Consider the following 19,040-nt stretch of genomic DNA (forward strand, 5'->3'; position numbering starts at 1 on the left):
TGTTGTTCAGACATTTTACTTTCAGAGCAGGAGGGGATATTTAGTGATTTGGGGGGAAGTGCAGCAGCAGACAGATAGATACTGCCTTGCTTTATTTTTATGATGCTTTCCCTAGCTGAATGTTGGTACTGTATTGGCACAGTGTAGAAGGATATTTTAGGATATTTACATTAATAAAAAAAACGCACCCATTAAGATTTTGCAACTTTTTTTTCTTTCTCTCCTGAAAAATAACGAAAAGAACTGACAACAACCAGCCAATTTTTTTTCAGTTTTTTCCTCTCTTAAAAATAACAAAAAGTACCGATAAGAGTATACCGTTAAAGTACCGGATCGATAAGCAGTATCGATAAGAGTAGTAGTATCGTTAATTCCTTAACGATACCATCCCTATATATATATATATATCTGTGTGTGTGTGTGTGTGTGTGTGTGTGTGTGTGTGTGTGTGTGTGTGTGTGTGTGTGTGTGTGTGTGTGTGTGTGTGTGTGTGTGTGTGTGTGTGTGTGTGTGTGTGTAACCGGTGGACTTCTGCGTTGTGTTGTGTTTTTAATGATCGGACCCACAGGGATATCTTCAAGTCAGATGCTACTACGGTACGATATCAAACAAACAGTGGTATTGTGCAAAACTTAACATGTGAAACAAAACACAGTAAACATACCTGACACAAAAGAAATGAAAACGATTATCCTCCACTCTGCAATACTTCTCCCCACCACAAATGCAAATGCGGAAATTCAGTGAGTGGATTTCAGTCATCAAAATACATTCACACAGTGGTCAAACCATGGAAATATATGAACTAACAGGTGCATCCATACTTTACAAGGGTAAGACTAACAAAAATATAAACAAAAATGATCAGAAATGATAGGATGGAATGTGATATATTACAGTTGGAAAACAACACCCACCTCTTCCACCAGGGGACATATAAGAGGAAGAGGTGAGGGTAGCAGGAAGCTTAGAGGCACTGGGAAGGAGGAGCAACACTACAAGAGGTGGGACAATTACATGACAACAAATGTGGAGGTAGAAGAAAACTGACAGGTATATTACAGGTATAAAATAACAAATAAATAACAGTGTAATTATATAATAGGCAAATAACATAATGTTACATATATATATATATATATATATATATATGTATATATTTCTCATATTTTGTGAGATATATATATATATATATATATACATATATATATATATATATTTCTCACAAAATATTCCCCCCCTAAATTAAATGTTGCTCTTCACACGGTCATTGACCCAAGAGTTTACAGATAGCTAAGAGAACAGCAGTGTCTCTGTGAGTGTTCAAGTCCATGAATGTTCTCAGCCACTTCTGATTCTCCACTAATGGTAGCGAACAGAGAAAGTGTGGAGCTCGGGCTGGGCAATGTGGACAAAATCAAATATCATATTTTTGACCAAATACCTTGATATTGATATTGCCACAATATTGTAGGGATGACTATTGGTGCTTTCATAAAATAATTACAGTGAGATTTTTGATAAATAATCATCAGCAATGTGTCAACTCAATTGACAGGATGAAATGTCTGCATTGTACGTTTCTGGAATGCACGGAAATGTAAAATATGAACATTTCAGTCCTCCAGCACAGACACCGACTCTTCCTGGTCACATGACCGAGCTCAGCAAACTGGGCACGTAACGGCCTCCGTTACCCCCGCCTCGGAGGAGCCACTGCTACTTTCTGGTTACCGTGTATGTGTGTGTGTGTGTTTGAAAGCCGTGCTGGCTCGCTGGCCCAACTCCTCCCTCAAATTCTGGCTGAAATCATGAGCGAGGCAGACCTCCACAGATCACGCGCACACTCCGCACTGGGACCGAGGCTTTCACACAGCACATTTACTTGAAATTACTAAAAACGAACAAGTTAGAAATCAAAGTTTTCCCACATGGGTCAAGAAATGTGATCAAAACACAGCTCAGTGTAGCCTACTTACTTAATTTCATTTCTGTCTCGGTCTCTCCAGCTCTGCTGAGACCCGATCATCATTGCCATAGAGAAAGTGAAAGTGGAGCGGGCTCGCTCAGAGAGTCTGACTATGTTTTGATGAAACCTTCCACCTGTGCCCTGGACCCTTTTCACACTGCATTGGTGAAATCAAACATCAGTACTCTATGTCCCCTGATCATAAACCACTCCCCCAAAGCCGGCCATCTTCCATCTGCTCTGAAAACTGCTGTCATCAGACCCCTACTCAAAAAACCAACCCTAGACCCAGAAGTTCTTGCCAATTACAGGCCCATCTCAAATCTTTTATTCCTATCGAAAGTGCTGGAAAAGGTGGTTGCTGCTCAGCTCCAGGACCACCTAAAATTCAACAACCTATATGAGAAGTTCCAGTCTGGTTTCCGCTGTGCCCACAGCACTGAAATAGCCTTGGTCAGGGTCACAAACAGTGTTGGGAAGTAACGAGTTACTAGTTACTCGTTACTGTAATAATATTACTTTTTCCAAGTAATGAGTAGTGTAACGAATTACTATAGAATATAAGTAATAATATTACAGTTACTTCAAGATAAACGAGCTTGTTAGTCGTTACATCTTTTGTTGAGTCCATTCTGTGATGCAGCTGCGCTGCAAAACGACACGCAGTCGGCATTCACTGATCACAAGCAGCATGGCTTTTAACGCTCCCAAAACAAGGTGACGTCACCGCAGAGCACATTCAGAGCACCAGGCAACAGGCAGGCAGGCACACCTCCCTCTCTGCCCTGCTGAGCCAAGGAGGAAAATCCGTGGCTGGATATATTCCCATGACTTTGTTTTTGTCGGGAACGAACATCAAAGTCAAATGTAAACGGTGTCCGGACAGGTAGGCTACTAACACTCTTTCCACTGTGAAAAACACGAGCTCAAACTTCTTAACGTTACGAGACGAGAGGACAGCACAACAGAAACCGGAAAACTGTTAAAATACAGAGATAACGTAAAAACTCACAAGCTGGTGGACATCAAACATTGCTGTTATTATTGTCAGGTTAATGTTAATGTTGCAGAGCTAACGTTATTTGTGACACAAACTTGTTACGCAAAGATGTAGCCTATACATATTGAGTTTGCATTGGCAGTGCATACTGCATTCTATAAAACAGAAGCTGTTTAAAAGATTGCATTGAGCCAGGTGTGCTCTTCATCAAGCATCTCTGTAGGAAGCTGTGCTCTGGCAAAGCGATTAGTTTAAATGGAACGGCACATAATAGACCTAGTTCACACATTCGCACAGCAAAGTCTGCATTTTGATGAGAAAAACGCTATGGGCCTTTTTCACAACGGGCATTTGTGTCTAGAAGACAGAGTATACACAGGTGCAACCAACTAACTAATTAGGGCTCCAGCACTGGAACACCTAAATGGACTGGAAGTTGGAAGCCCTAATTAACATCTTAGTGCACCTGTGTTACCTCATGCCTTTTAGACACAAAATCGCTGCAGTGTAAAAGGCCCATTGCCATTTGTGTGGAATGTAACGGAAAAGTAATATAACGAGTATCTAACGAATTACTTTTGGCATGGAGTAATAAGTAAAGTAATAATATTACTTTTGAAAATAGTAACGAGTATGTAATATTACTTTTTTAGTAATCAGTGCCCAACACTGGTCACAAACGACCTGCTGATGGAGGCTGACGCTGGCTCTCCATCTCTGTTGGTCCTCCTGGATCTGACTGCAGTGCTCGACACTGTTGACCACAACATCCTCCTCAACCGCCTCCACTGCATCTGTCTCTCTGAGTCTGTCCTAAACTGGTTCCAGTCTGTCTGGGAGAACCAAGTATGTCTCCCTGGGAAACGCAAAGTCCCGGACTCACTCTGTCACCTGTGGAGTCCCCCAGGGGTCAGTTTCATCCTATACATGCTTCCCCTCGGGAGTGTCGTTAGGCGGCATGGAATATCATTCCGCTGCTAAGCTGATGACACACAGCTATATCTAAAAACTGTCCCAAATCCCCTCAGCATCATCATCATCCCTCTCCCCCTGCCTTGAGGAGATAAGGGTGTGGATGAAATATAACTTCCTGCAGCTAAACAGCTCCAAAACGGAGGCTATTTTAGTTGGCACTCCACACCAGGTCCAGTCATCCCCATAACCTGCATCACCTTCTCTGGCCAGGACATTCCCCTCTCCTCATCAGTCACCTAACCTTTGACGCCCACATCAAATACCTGTGCAAAACCGATTTCTACCACTTGAAGAACATTTCCAAACTCCGTCCCACACTCAGCCTGCCAGATGCTGAGAAACTCATGCACGCCTTTGTATCCTCAAGGCTGGACTACTGCAATGCACTTCTCATCGGGATCCCTAGCAAGAGCCTCCAGAAGCTCCAATACATTCAGAACAGTGCTGCTAGCATCCTGTTGAGAGTGCGAAAGTCTGACCATATCACCCCCGTCCTACAGTCACTACACTGGCTCACTGTCTCCTCCAGGATTCAATACAAAACTTTTCTGGTGACACATCAGTGCATCTACGGAAATGCCGTGCTGCAGACTTTTGAAACATGCATTTAAAGAAACACAATGTGTCTCGCTGGAGGTGAGGACCGTGTCCCTGAGTCATTTCCTCAAATGCTGCCTGGCAGGGCAGCACTCTGACACGGCTGGCCACATTCAGACAGAGTCCCAGCGGGCTACGGGGGCACAAAGGTTTCGTAAAATGGACAACTGCAAGCCACTTTATGATCGGATCCGCCTGTTGACGTCAATAGGCGGGCAGTTTGAAGCGGTTAAGCACCGCCAAATTCAAATCCTGCCTCAAGAAAAATTGGAAACAGGGAAATGGTGATATTTAGGATTGGGGTTGAAACTAATGTCTCAAACTTTTTGAGGCTTACAATTAGTCACATAAGACCCTACATTGCATAGTTAGAAGGTTTCTGTGCATTTAGGTTTCCAGGATCTTTAAATATTGCGATATAGGCTCGGGGGGGGTGAAAAAAACTGAGAGGGTGATGTGCTGTTCACTTCCTTTCTTTACCTCTCCCTTTGCAGCAACAAATACAACACTCTTAACAGTATGCCAAGCATGCACAATAAGGGTCAGGATCAGGGCAGGAAATAAAAAAAAATCAGCCGCCCCCCCTCCCCTTAGCAAATTTTCGAAATCCAATCCAATCCAATCCAATCCAACTTTATTTATAAAGCGCTTTAAAACAACCAGAGGAGGACCAAAGTGCTGTACAGAGTACTGAAGAGCAATCAGCTAAAAACAATAAATCAATAAAATCTGATAAAATCAATAAAATGAATAAACATAATAAAAGACGTTACGTAAAATATATAAAAGCAAAATCAATAAAATGCATAAAAAAACAAAAACAAAATAAAAAGTATAAAGTATAGTCTAGTAAATAATAGAATGCATAAAAACATAAAAACATAAAAGCAACTCATGGGTCATAAAATCAGCATCCTACATGGCAGCGAAGGCCAAGGAGAAAAAGTGCGTTTTGAGGAGGCCTTTAAAGTGGGACAGTGAGGAGGCCTGCCTAATCTGCAGCGGTAAGCCATTCCATAGTTTAGGAGCAACTACAGAGAAGGCGCGATCCCCGCTATATTCAGGAAATATCGTGATATTCAGGAAATATCACAATATTAAATATTAGTGAAAATCGGCCCAAGCCTACTACCTATAAAGGCAAATAATAATAGAAGAGCTAGAACAGTCTGGTAAGTTCAGAAAGTTACATCACTTTACTGTAATGCAGCGTTTAAAACCAGGAAAAGACAACACTTATGCTATGCAATGCCATATCACTATATTCAAAATCTTAGACGATATCAGTCTCATACTGTATCACAACATCGATGTAATATCAATATATTCATTGTTCATGAGAGTTTCTCAGTGTACTGTAGGAATGTTCATATCATATAAATTCACCAGGACCAGCTTTACAGTGCAAATGTTTGCAATATCATAACACAGTAACACAGGTAACACAGCACTTTGCTAAATAAAACAATCACTGGGAGTCTTTACACGGAAATTGCCTAAATGTGAATCCAACTGTATAAGCCTGTGACAACCGCACCACCAATCCTTTTTCTCTCTTATTATTTCCCTACACAGTCATTTAATTTGCCATGGTAACATCATTGTTACAGGAGGAAAACACATCTCAGACATTGAAAGTAATTGAAACCAAAGCCACAGGATGCGAGTGGAGATTGAAGTGGCCGTTAAGATGTCTGAGGAGTTTGAGCTGAGTGCATGTGACGTCTGAGGAGATGAGACCACTTCAGAGGAAGAGGCAGATTTAATGAGCTCATGTGATTTTGGCAACGAGACATAATGACTAAAAACACAAGCCAGAGTCAAGGTGACCTTGACCCATCAAAGGATGTTTTTGATCTGATGCGTGTGGGTGTGTCTGTGGGGAGGGGGGAGGGGGGGTATTCAGGCTTGTTTAAAGCAGCTACGAGCAACTTTTTCGATTGTTATTAAACAGTATAAATTTAATATCAATGCATCACATCTTACCTCTAATAGTAGACGAGACCAACGCAGAGTAGTCTCGCTTGAAGCCCGAGTGAATCAGCCAGTGTTAGTCTGTCTGTGGCCAGGGAAGATCAGGAAGTGAAATGAAACGGTTTGCAGCAGCCACTTCGGCCATAACCACAAAATAACTTCCAAAAACCTGTTAGAATATAATGAGAGATGTTCACGAGAGTATGCGTGGCGTTCACATTGTTTATGCTATGTTGCTAGGCAGCGCGAACGGGTGAAGGCAGGCAGCTGCATTTCACTTCCGGGTTTCACTTCCGCGTTTATCCGGTCCGGCGGTAAGGAGAGAGAGAGAGAGCCCCCTGTTGACGCGAGTTTAGACAGACAGAGAGACTTAATAATCATCTAAGGGAGCAATCTCCGATTCACACGGCTTTGGTCTCAGCTACTATTATAGGTAAGATGTGATGCATCAATATTGTAATTATACTGTTTAATAACAATCGAAAAAGTTGCTCGTAGCTGCTTTAAGAAAAAAATACGTTGGCATGCAAATAGCAAATAGCCTGGTGGAAAAGTGAAGGTGTTGGGGATGGGGGTGGTGGTGGAGGGCGTAAACTAGCCTGGGTAAACCCAGCCCCCACGTGACCTGCTCTCAGACCTGCTCTCAGTCACTAGTGACTGAGAGCAGGTCTGAGAGCAGGTCACGTGGGGGCTGGGTTTACCCAGGCTAGGCGTAAACACCTGTCTTTCACACCAGAGAGACCTGTTAAAATCTGACAAGCCTAACCCAAACCCTAACCTTAAGTTATTTGAGTTGCCTAAACACAACCCACATTTTGAAATTAACCGACATTTTGAAATTAACGCGTTTTCAAATTAACACGTTGAGTGCCAAGGACGAGATATCTCGTCTTACATAATCCAACCGTTGAGTGCCAAAGACGAGATATCTCGTCTTACATAAACTTTTTTTTTTTTTGACGGTGGGACATCAATCAACCCCTTTTACGTCTTCTATACCACTATTGGAGGAAGAGAATGTGTATAATCTATTTTACCGACCACTAAGTGGCGACAGTTCTCTCCAGACAGAGAGAAAGCCACAGCCACGGGTCCGCTGGAGAAAGCCATTCTAATTTTCAAGGAAATAGCTGGGCGAAAACTCTTTCGATTTCACACACACACACACACACACACACACACACACACACACACACACACACACGCGCGCGCGCGCGCGCGCACACACACACACTCGAGTACCTTTGCGCATAAATAAGACCAGAATCGCAAAAGCTTCTTCAAAGCTCTCAGCCGACACCTCAAGAAAGGAACGAGCCCGTTCAGTAAGCCAGACTGCCCGAGAGCCGCCAGCAGCAGCAGCAGCAGCAGAGCGGAGTAGGCTGCCTCAAGATTGGAAGAAGGGGATCGCGAAGGAATTTCTCTCCCGTGTCTAACCCCCCCCCCCCTCGCCTCTCCTCTCCTGTTCCCCGCTCCTGCGATTCCCTTCTCTTTTTTTGGGATCAAACTCGCCTGTGACAAAACACTGCAAAGCCACACCTACGGAGGGAGGAGTTTGGAGACACACACACACACACACACACACACACACACACACACACACAAAACAGTATACAGACTTGCCCAAGGGCACCCATAATCACAGGCACGTGAGGTGGTTCTAAAAATCCATTTATCTCAAAACTGTCTGAAAATCTCTGAAACCATGCTGTACTCAACGGCTAATATCTACATAACTACTAACTCTACAAACGAACTCTTTTAGACAGAGAAAGCACACATTCTATTAGTTCTTTTTAGATGATTGGTGTTCACGAAGTCTTAACAGAAAAGAATCCTCGGCTCTTGTAAAATGAGCCAGAATCCTCAAAAAAAAAACTGGCACAACTTACCTACAGCATTGAAAAAACGGCTGGCACTCAATGTGTTAACCAACATTTTTTAATTAGCGTTGGAAGTGTGACATGCCTGTGGGTCATGTAAGAGGGGTAGGAACAAACAAGTTAAGTGGTTGTATGGGTTAGAGGGCTTGTTGGTATGATTCTGACATAGGCCTGCACGATAACATCTGCGATGTGCGATAACATTGTTCAATATAGCGATGACGATATGACTTGCGATAAATAAACAAATATTAAAGTATGCATATTAGCTACAGTTCCTATGTCTTTCTGCTTTAATAATGCTAACATAGGCCCCAAACATAGCCTATGCCCACTGAATAAAGAAATGAAATACACACTGACTCTAACTGAAACTACACACAGCGTGTTTGGGCTTTGGCAGAGGGGTGGAGTGCACTGTTGCAAGGGAAAGGTGTACGCTGGATTTACAACACAAGCCAAAATGATCAGATGCTGAGTAGGAATGCATGGCGCATGTAAATAAAACCACTTTTGTTATTCATTGTGTTTCAGGCAGTCTTTGCGATGTGTTTATTGCGCATGTTCATATTGCGATGACGATGAAAATACGATTAATTGTGCAGCCCTCTGACATACAGTTGTTTCTTATTTGGTTCGGTCACTTTGCTGCGGTACTGCTGCGGCACGGCAGCACGGGGGGGAGGTGGTGGCTGGTCAGGGTTATGGTATATTGGCCTCGGCGGAGGTCTGCACTCTCCGAGTGCACTTCTAGTTCCACATCATCTACTAAAGAACAGAACAGAAAAGAAAAGAAAATATTTAAATAACAAAAGCCTCCATGTTAGGTACAGCAGCAGTACCTTGGAAAGCCATCAGTCAAGTGGCTAAACTAAAATGAGTAACAACTTATGGCATATGATCTGACTTTTTTCTGCCTTATTTGTAAAAAAAAAACATTGAAGACAAAGAAAACGCAGGAAATAATTTGTCGAGCTCAATGAAATATCCAACCTGGAAATGGAGTGGCGCTCTGTGTGAGTTGAGCGGCGCTCTGTGTCAGTTGCTGTAATTGTTTGAAGGCAGCCCGATCGATAAAAGGATTATTGGCAGTGACAACACATGAGCACATATCAGTGTGTGATCAGTGTCATAACTGTTCTGCTGCAACAATACATTACATTTAATCTCCTCACAGCTCTCCAGCCAGCAGGCCTGAAGCAATTAAAGGCACAATCAAACCCCTGAGTCCAAACACGCACGCACGCACGCACGCACGCATGCACACACACACACACACACACACACACACACACACACACACACACACACACACACAGAATAAATGTCCAAACACTGTGACAGCTCCATTAGCCCTGGATATATAGGAGGCTGCTGGAGTGCTGCTCCTCTCTCCTCTTGCTCTCTGCACACGCGCGCACACACACGCACACGCGCGCACTGACACACACACCTGTCTTAACTATCATCTAACAGATACGTCTAGTGGGATGTATCTTCTGGGTTTTGTTTTATCAGACAAACCGTAAAGAATTGAGCACATGCTAAAAAAAGGGAACTGTTGTCTTACACATCACTTTTGTAATATCTGATGTAACTGTAATATCACAGTGGGACATGGGACAGACAGAGAAGCAGACAAACAAACAGAGCCCTAGTTCCCATTTCTGATGATGATGATGATGATATTGCCAAAAGTAATTCATTACATCACTTATATTACTTTTCTGTTACATCCCACAAAATTGGTAATTGCGCTCTTTCTCATCAAAATGCAGACTTTGCTTCAAAGTACTGTAGCAGTTGTTTCTACAGCCTATGCATGAATCCATAAGTTACTAGCCCCATATGTTCCCCTTAACAAGTTTGTGTCACAAATAACGTTAGCCCTGCAACAACAATAGACAGTGTGCCCTAGTGAGATTTAACGTTATATTTACGTATCTGTATTTTAACAGTTTTACTGTTTATGTGCTTACCTTTGGTGGTAACGTTAGTAGTTTAGCTTCATGTTGTTGTGCTGTCCTTATAAGTCGTAACGTTAACGTTAGGTGCATGTGTTAGGAGGTTTGAGGTTGTGTTTTTCGCAGTGGAAAGAGTCTTAGTACCTGGACACAGGTTACATTAGACTTTGATGTTCTTGTCTTCAAAGTAATGAGACAATATCCAGCCGAGCTAAAGCTAAAGCTAAAGCTAACGCGGTGATGTCACACATTGTCGTTGTAACGTTAAATGCCATGCTGCTTGGAGCTTGTTTGATCACATGAACACCGACTGCATGTCGTTTTGCGGCACGTCGCAATCACGGAATGGAATCAACAAAGGATGTGAAGGATGTAACAAGTTGTTTTATCTTGCGGGTAGCCACACCATCACTCCCAATTATAGCTACTCATTTGATGAAAATGACTGGTAATCAAAGTTTATTATAGCAACATTTATTTTTCATATTCAAATTTGGTAGGCTAATTCTTCCATTCAGATGACTCAAACTTCAGAAACTTTGCTCTAGCTTTAAAACAGCCCACTACAGCAATTTGATGGGGTACATCACCCAAATGTTTGTTACAATAGCATTAGCTCAAATGCTAATGTTAAACAGTATGTGGATGGACAATGCTAACGCCATTAGCGCCATGTTCTGGGATGTACAGTAAAATAAAAACAGATTTTGGTGGTCTAATATATACGGTATATATATATATATATATATATATATATATACACAGTATATATATATATATATATATACAGTATAGGTTAGACCACCACAGTTGCCCACCCGTGTGAGTATAGGGTGCAGAGAGAGTTGATGAAGGAGAATCTGAGGAAGTTAGGGGTGCAGGAAATCACATTAAAGGGATTATTGAGCATGAGAGTGCAGAGGAGGGCTCTGTTAGCTTTTCTAAGGGATACAGGGGTTTTTAGTAGAGTATGAAGTAGTTTAGCTGTGTGCGGGGGTGGGTGAGTGTGTGTGTGTGTGTGTGTGTGTGTGTGTGTGTGAGGGATTTAGATTGTAAGTCGATTGTCTGATCCTTACTGGGAGCAGAATGGGTAATGCACCAATAAGCTGGATGCTACTGCTGTAAGATGACTAGAAGAAGAGGAGGAAGAAGAAGAGACCCAAGAGGACCAGAAGGACAGAATGTAGGGAAACAGTGTATGGATCAATCCAGAAGCAGGTACAGTAATGCAACATAAAGGATGCCAACTGCCATAAAACACCAAAGAAGAAGAATCACAGATTTTTTTTATACAAAAAACAACATGACACACACACACACACACACACACACACACACACACACACACACACATCATGCTGAGCAACACAAAAACACAAAAAACATAGGCATAATCACAACATAACCATAGACCTAAAGTAGCAAATAATAATATCCAAGAAGGCAAGTAAACAATGAACTATTTTGGCGTACCATAGCAGAGACAATGGGGAGAGACATTCACCTGTTGGTCGGGGGCCCTTTAAGAGGGGCGGGGGGTTGGGGAGTAGCCTACAAAGCAACATGTTAGCAGCCCACTTTTACCTGTATGATCGCAGTTGAAGTGTGAGAAAATAAATCCAGTCGGATACAACTTTGGTTTTGAGTCTTTCTCCCGCACTTCCACACTATAATGATCCTGCCGGAGCACCAGCTCCCTATACCAACCTCACATTTCAATACATTTGTCCCATCTTTCATTTTTTAACATCTTTATGCTGTGCAATATACGTATTGTCACAGGGTGATATGTGATTAACATGTGATTGTCAGGGACCCCCTTTGTTTACTTATAATATTGTAATTTACGTCTTTGCATCAGAGGGTCAAACAGGAAGTGGGAGTGGCTTATGAGAGTACTTGACGTGGCGTTTCAGGTGCGCGACTCTCTCCCCCAGTGCTAATGTGAGCCAGCCATGTATCGCTCCTGGTCTCCAATTCTCTACTGATCCCTCCGTTTCCACGTGCATGGGTGTGACTGTGTGTGTGAGATATTATTTTATAACTAGCGTCCCCAATCTACTGAACGGGAGCTGCTGATGGTCAGCTCCATACCACCGACTGAGCTGTCCATGAAAGAGGCCGTATATTGTTTATTGAATGGATCCCCATTAGCTGACGCCATGGCGACAGCTAATCTTCCTGGGGTCCACAAAAAAACGACAAGACATACGAAGTACATGCAATACAATACATAACATAGAACATACATTAAAATGATACTGTGCAATCAAATACTTAGGTGCACAGTATCAGTGCAAACAATACAATAGAAGTTAGAACAGAATAGGAAAAGTATCAACTACATTTGGTTCAGTCACATGGTCAGCTGCATTAGGTGTGTCTTGAGTTGATTTTTGAATGACGATTTATTTTGTGTCTGAGTTATATGAGGAGGTAGTGAGTTCCAGGATGTTATTGAACGGTAGATAACTGTGCGTTTGAGAAGGTTTGTTCTTGGGGTTGGGGGTATTAAGTGTCCTGTGCTGGCATTCCTGGTGTAATGGTTGTGTCTGCTGCTTATGTTGACTATCTGATGGAAGAAATATTCAGGTGTCTGATTAAATAATACATTTCTAAAAAACATGATGAGGCTATAGTAAAGTTTAATTTCAACGGGGAACCAAGACAGGCTATATATAGCTGTCAACGCCCCAGCCTGCTAGAAGGTGAGCTGCTCCCATTCAATTTGGGACTTCTTGTTTGATGTTTCTGTGCAAAGACGTTCTGTGTTATTGTGGCGAGGTTTGGATTGACTAGACACGAGCTTGATCCTATTTTGAGAGCTAGACTCTGTCACAGTATCCTTCCAAAATGTTTAATAAACCTTCTGAAACAATTAATATTCAAGGAATCTGGATCAGCAGCTTTAAAAATAAATATTTTCCCTAACAAATGAATCGTGTTAATAGTATAACTGCTGGTTTCTGTAACATCACCGGTCGAAAGCATAACTTCATTGCGTTACACATCTTATGAACCTCACTTCAAAAAGCTGACACAACATGACAATACCAAAAAAGATGCTCTGTTGACTCAGATTCTGGACAACAAAAACGAGACGCATCTGTCTCAACAATACCCCAGATCTTTAACATTTTTCTAGTTGATAAAAAAATTATAAACTATTTTTTAACTGAAAAGATCTTAGAAATGTGTCATCTGTTGTTTTATACATTAACTTGAACACTAAATGGCACAATCAAAAGTGTCCTCCCATTTTTTGTATGTACTGTATGGTGTAATGATTCTAGAGATGAAATTAAATTTGTAAATAATTTTGTTTATCTTATTTCCTTTTAACCATTTTGTATCTCCTGTAGCGGGCTGGCATACGAGCAACTTTGTCATCTCACTATTTACTTTTGTTGTACTTTTGTTTCCAATATTTTCCTAAAGCAGTAAAGTAAAGTAGTACCATACATTTCTGTTAGGGCTGTCAAACGATACATTTTCTTAATCGCGATTAATCTTGCGATTACTGTAACTATAGTTAATCGCGATTAATCGCATCTTTGTATCGCATGTTTAAAATGCCATTATTTTGCATTTCAAAGCATTTTCAATTCGATATTAATAATTCTTATCAGTGTGTCGTGATTGGGAATCAAATGAATGCAAATAAATGTACAATTCAATAGAAGTGCAATGTAGACAGGAGGTAACAATGTCTACAAAATATATCTTGAACAGAAAATAAATGCACAATTGTAAACAATGCAGTACACGCTCCAGAACCGATACTTCCGGCGGCGGCGCTGTGGAGCAGTCGAAACCCAAAATGACACAGCCGAAGAAGGCTGTGTCTGAGCTAAAAACTTTGTCACTTCCATGTGAATAATGGCTCGGTATTGGAAACTACAGAAGATTTTGGAGTACATTGGCGCCGTAGCATTGGATAACAACATTGTGTGTGAGGTAGGTACAGTTGTATTGTGATTGATAACGTGTATATCGCGTGAAGCCATTGGAGCCGACCTCCCAGTGGCTAGAGGACCCGCGCATCCGACACTCTGAAGGAAGAATGACTGATGAGTCTCGCGTTGAGGCTAGGCGACGCTAGCTGCTCCGGTATGCTTAGCTTTTAGGTGATAGCTCAAACTCGATGTACTTCTGTGATATTTTAATTCCGTTTTACACAAGGTGCAAACTACTGTTGACTTCTCCACTGTGCCATTTGGGAGTTTTTTAAAGTAAAACGAGCCATTTAGAAGCGTGTTGCTGTCTTTCTTTTCCATGCCTGCAACAGCAGGAGACAGGAAACCGCTGCGACCGGCTTGACTACAAGTACGGGTGCCTCGAAGCGACAAAATAGCGGCATGCGATTAACGCGATAAAAAAAACGCGTTATGGCCGGCCCTTAATCGCATCGCGATTAATGCATTAACACTGATAGCCCTAATTTCTGTAAACTGGTTATACTTCATACGTTTCCCATCCTCACACACAATATCATTACAAAACAAAACAAAACAAACACCATGATCGAATAAATGCTTTTCCCATCAATTACTATGTTTGAGTTTAACCATTATCTGCTGTAAGATTTCATCACAAATTTCTGGAGGATGAAACTGAAAACACAGCCAGCCAGCACTGAATTGCCTCCTTCAAAAACATGGATACATTTTCAATCAGACTTTTCACACAATATATATGAGCTGGCTGAATTTGGAGAAAAGGATAGTCTTTTCTGAAACAATGGATGAGTGCTCTCCATAACTTAGATGATTAGATGATTCTCACAGAATATTACACAAATTCCGCCCCCTCCTCAATCCTTGTCCTCCCTACTTATCTCAATGTCCAGAGATCTGCACATGGGCATTGAGCATTGATGATGTCATAGGCATTGTGACATCATCAGTGATGTCATAAATCCGCAGAGGCTTTAAAGTAGGACTGTCTCACAGATGTCATAGATCCTTCCCTGCTGAGGTTATAAATTGGACGACTCATGCTCATAGGAATAGGATTATGTTACAGAGGAAAAGGATACCACTGTTATGGATTTGTATGCAAGCTACGCTCGTCGTGGCGTGTTGTTTCACTGATATGGAAACGAGGACTAGCACATCGACACAGCCGAACGGAAATGGATTCAAAATCGAGGGAAGGGCAATAGTTCCGGGGGTGAAAACACAAGACTGGGTTTCCACAGCCCGGGTCTTGGTGGATGGCGAAGAACATGTTGGCTTTTTGAGAACTGACGGCAGTTTTGCCGTGAATGACGTCCCTTCAGGATCCTACGTTGTGGAAATAGTTACCCCTGCATATAGATTTGAACCACTACGTGTTGATATTACATCCAAAGGGAAAATGAGGGCGCGTCTTGTGAACTACATCAAGACCTCAGAAGTGATCCGCCAACCATATCCTCTGCAGATGACATCCTCTGGCCCACACAGCTACTTCATGAAGAGGGAGACCTGGGGCTGGAGAGAATTCCTCATGAATCCCATGGTTCTGATGATGGTTCTGCCCCTGCTGGTCACCGTCCTGCTGCGCAAGGTGGTCAACAGCGATGACCCTGAGATGAGAAAGGAGATGGAGGAGTCCATGAACATGCTGAACTCCAACCCCGAGCTGCCCGACGTCTCCGACTTCCTCAGCAAGCTCTTCTCCGGTGGCTCCAAGGCCTCCAGCAAGCCAGGGGGCAGCAGGAAAGGCAGCAGGCCAGCCGTCAAGAGGAGGTAGTACCATACCAGCAAGCCAGGGGGCAGCAGCAAAGGCAGCAGGCTGCCAGTCAAGAGGTAATAGTACCGAGAAGCATGCCATGCCCATGCAAGCAAGCTTAAGTGTTTCCTTTTTTCTGCGTTGGTTCTGTTTATTACGTTTTTAAGAGGATCTGTGAGTCTTTCTTCCCCCAATTCATCTGGATGGCTAATGAAGGAATGGGATGACTGAGCAAAACTAAAATAAATAAATCATTCTGCACTGATTAATCTCCTAGGACTGCCAATATTTAGCACAGGCCAAAGATTTTCATAATTGTTGGTCATCTTTCAAGACCCACAGTAAATTATCTATTAGCACCAAAGTGATTTGCAATACCTCAAAATGAAGATGTATGTCTCTGGGTTCACCAGGGAAAAAAAAGTGAGCTTTTAGCATGTTCTGTACTCTACTTATAGCCATTTATATACACCCTGTTTTCACCAAAAAGGTCTCTGAGAAGAGAAATTGCAGAAAATGGCATTTTTGTAAAGCACACAATCTCAGGCAGAACTCGCTCTCAATTCTTTTATTTTGAACTGTATTGACATCAGACATGTAAATATTATTCGTTATGACACAAATGACCAAAATATATATATATATATATATATATATATATATATATATACATGAAGTGCTTTTTTTACATTCAACAATACAGTTTACTCAGTGTGAGTGAGTGTGCAGACAGACAGACAGACAGACAGACACACACACACACACACACACACACACACACACACACACACACACACACAGAGAGAGAGTTCTGTCCACAGCTGCTGCTGGATCGCACCTCTTCCCAGGGAACACTACTGATCGCCCCGCAAATTAGCATAGGAGGGGAACACCAAACTGGTCTGAGATCAGCGTCTAGCCTCCTCTGCCTCTGCATCGTTTTCCTCCTCTCGTTCGGGCTGGGACGAATACTGCGACACAGGAACGGGGTCGGCTTGGCTTTGGGACCAGGCGCTGGAACCGGATCGATCATGTTGGTTTGACTACCGTGAACAACTCAATCCAGGTTCGCCCTGCAGCAGAGGCGACCAGCGCAGCGCGCCGAGGGGTGTTTCAATGGCGTTTCTCCTCTATGCAACAGGCAGCGTTTCTCCGTTTTCTCCTCCTCTTCCATTTCAAAACAACAGCTGCGGTATGTGTTTGATAACGTGTTGTCGGCTTGTCTTTGAGGCTAGGGACCTGATAACATGTCACAGGCTGGGGAAGTCTTTGAACTACGCGCTGCACTAATAAAAACAAAAACACGTCATTGGCTGGGAGGGCTATTCCTGATAACACGTCAAAGACGTCTTTGGCCATGAATGAGTTAAAGCCCTGCTCCATTCAGTTTTTCTACCTGTATAATTACTTTACTTACTTTATTTGTTTATTTGGACGGGACAGTGCATATTCATGAACATTACACAAGGCAACGTAAATAAGCCGGAGTTAGCAAGAATGCTAAATTACATCCGTAGTCCCCACAGAGAGACAGAAAAACGACAGAGGCAGCACCAGGACAGAACTAAACAGAACAATACAAAAAACAACATGAGCAATAACAAAACCAAAACGGATCAGAAACTAAAGTAAACCAAAATGAACTAAACTAGGTTAATAAGACAAGACAAAACAAAAACAAGAAGCATAACAGAGCAAACAAAACAAGAGCACTACAGTACAATTTACACATGGTCGCAGATTTGGCTATTTAAAATCCATTTTTTTACGTTGTGTTTGAAAGATGGGAATGACAGACAGTTTCTTATAGTTTGAGGTAGCAAATTCCAGATTTGGCAGCCCTGGACTGAGAGGGTGTTTTTGCCGAAGGCAGTTGTCCGGTGTGGTACTACACAGTCCCCTCTGGCGAAATGTTGGTGTTCTATTTTATATAATGGTTGTTCTATTTCAAGTGAATGTTTCTGTCACTCAGTGGCGTTTTGAGCCCAGCGAAGGTGGTTACAGCAGCAGGCAGCGGGCTTAGTTAACGTAGCCAACAGCTAGCAAGCTAGTTAACATGCTAGCTTGTCCTCACTCAGAATCAAATTGACATGACATATACTAAAGTGTTCCATTGAGTCATACGTCACCGTTCCATTTTAGCTACTACTTAACTTTTTTAAATTGAGCACAACATTAATGTTAATGCATCTTGAGTCCGAATGGGGTCTCAAGTCTTTTGTGGACAAGTCTCAAGTCAAGTCTCAAGTCACTGTGTGTGCAACTTAAAGTCGAGCTGAACCCCCCAAAAAAATTTCTTTATTTTATTTTATTTGAGTTCAAATACCTGGGTATTCAGTGCACCTATTGTATGCCAAAAAAAAATCACGAAAATCAAATGTCTTTAGTTTATCACACTTTCACATCAAAAGTTCATTTTTCAAGATTTCATTCATAACAGTAATCTACAGTTTGCTGATGTCACATTGCACTATCAAATTTCTAACCCATTTCAACCAATCATATCACGACATGGCAGCTGTCAATTAATCTTCATTTCAGGAGAATTTTCTCCTCCAAATGAAGGAGAAAATTACGCCTAGTGTCTGTAATCTGGCAGAATTTCTAGCCCATAAACTAATAACTTGGCCAATTCTATGTAACATACAAAATAAAGCAAACAGCAATGTCTAAGAATGCAAAGACATGGAACTGGCTCGTTAAACCCGCATTCCAGGATAACGTTAACGTAAGGGGTAGCAGCACAGAGGATAACATCATGTACTAGATGGGTAGACTAAACTTGGCAAAGTGTTAAGACAGATAACATCATGGACTAGATAGGTAGACTAAACTTGGTTAGGTGTTAAGACAGATTTTCCATTCCCAACAATGCCTATGTGTTAACCTTGTACCCCACTAGTCCATCTGATGGATATTTCCTACATTCGCGTATGGGCCGTTTAGACATTTTTTGAGTAAAT

General features: G+C 42.1%; 1 protein-coding gene and 1 pseudogene across 2 annotated transcripts in view; one reads left to right on the forward strand and one right to left on the reverse strand.

The window, feature by feature from the left end:
• vstm2a (V-set and transmembrane domain containing 2A) overlaps positions 1-19,040 on the reverse strand; it is a gene marked incomplete at its 5' end in the record, with an annotated part of 129,204 nt that overhangs the window by 77,593 nt on the left and 32,571 nt on the right. The gene's annotated exons all lie outside the window — the stretch shown is intronic.
• Positions 15,379-16,098, forward strand: LOC310772439 (endoplasmic reticulum membrane protein complex subunit 7 pseudogene; annotated as a pseudogene). Its single transcript has one exon. The product of its transcript is annotated as an endoplasmic reticulum membrane protein complex subunit 7 pseudogene (transcript).

This window comes from Poromitra crassiceps (genome assembly GCF_964638095.1).
Source record: "Poromitra crassiceps genome assembly, chromosome: 2".
Classification (NCBI taxonomy): domain Eukaryota; kingdom Metazoa; phylum Chordata; class Actinopteri; order Beryciformes; family Melamphaidae; genus Poromitra; species Poromitra crassiceps.